The sequence below is a fragment of the Cervus canadensis genome, chromosome Y (genome assembly GCF_019320065.1).
Source record: "Cervus canadensis isolate Bull #8, Minnesota chromosome Y, ASM1932006v1, whole genome shotgun sequence".
Lineage (NCBI taxonomy): Eukaryota > Metazoa > Chordata > Mammalia > Artiodactyla > Cervidae > Cervus > Cervus canadensis.
In genome coordinates, this window is record NC_057420.1 from 6,204,701 (window position 1) to 6,205,214 (window position 514).

At 36.4% G+C, this 514-nt stretch overlaps 1 non-coding gene across 1 annotated transcript; it reads right to left on the minus strand.

Moving 5' to 3' along the window:
• Window positions 1-407: 407 nt before the first annotated feature.
• Window positions 408-514, minus strand: LOC122436486. Its single transcript, XR_006268027.1, has one exon. It is a non-coding gene; the product is annotated as a U6 spliceosomal RNA (small nuclear RNA).

Genomic DNA, 514 nt, shown 5'->3' on the forward strand with positions numbered 1-514 from the left:
ACTGGTGTGTAATTGTACCTCATTGAGGTTTTGATTTGCATTTCTCTAATAATGAGTGATGTTGAGCATCTTTTCATGTGTTTGTTAGCCATCTGTATGTCTTCTTTGGAGAAATGTATGTTTAGATCTTTGGCCCATTTCTCGATTGGGTCATTTAGTTTTCTGGAATTGAGCTGCAGGTGTTGCTTGTATACTTTTGAGATTAATCCTTTGTTTCTTCATTTGTTATTATTTTCTCCCATTCTGAAGGCTGTCTTTTCACCTTGCTTATAGTTTCCTTTGTTGTGCAAAAGCTTTTAAGTTTAATTAGGTCCCATTTGTTTATTTTTGCTTTAATTTCCAATATTGTGGGAGGTGGGTCATAGAGGATCTTGCTGTGATTTATGTCAGAGAGTGTTTAGCCTATGAAAAATATGGAATGCTTCACGAATTTGTGTGTCATCCTTGCACAGGGGCCATGCTAATCTTCTCTGTAATGTTCCAATTTTAGTACATGTGCTGCTGAAGTAAGCAC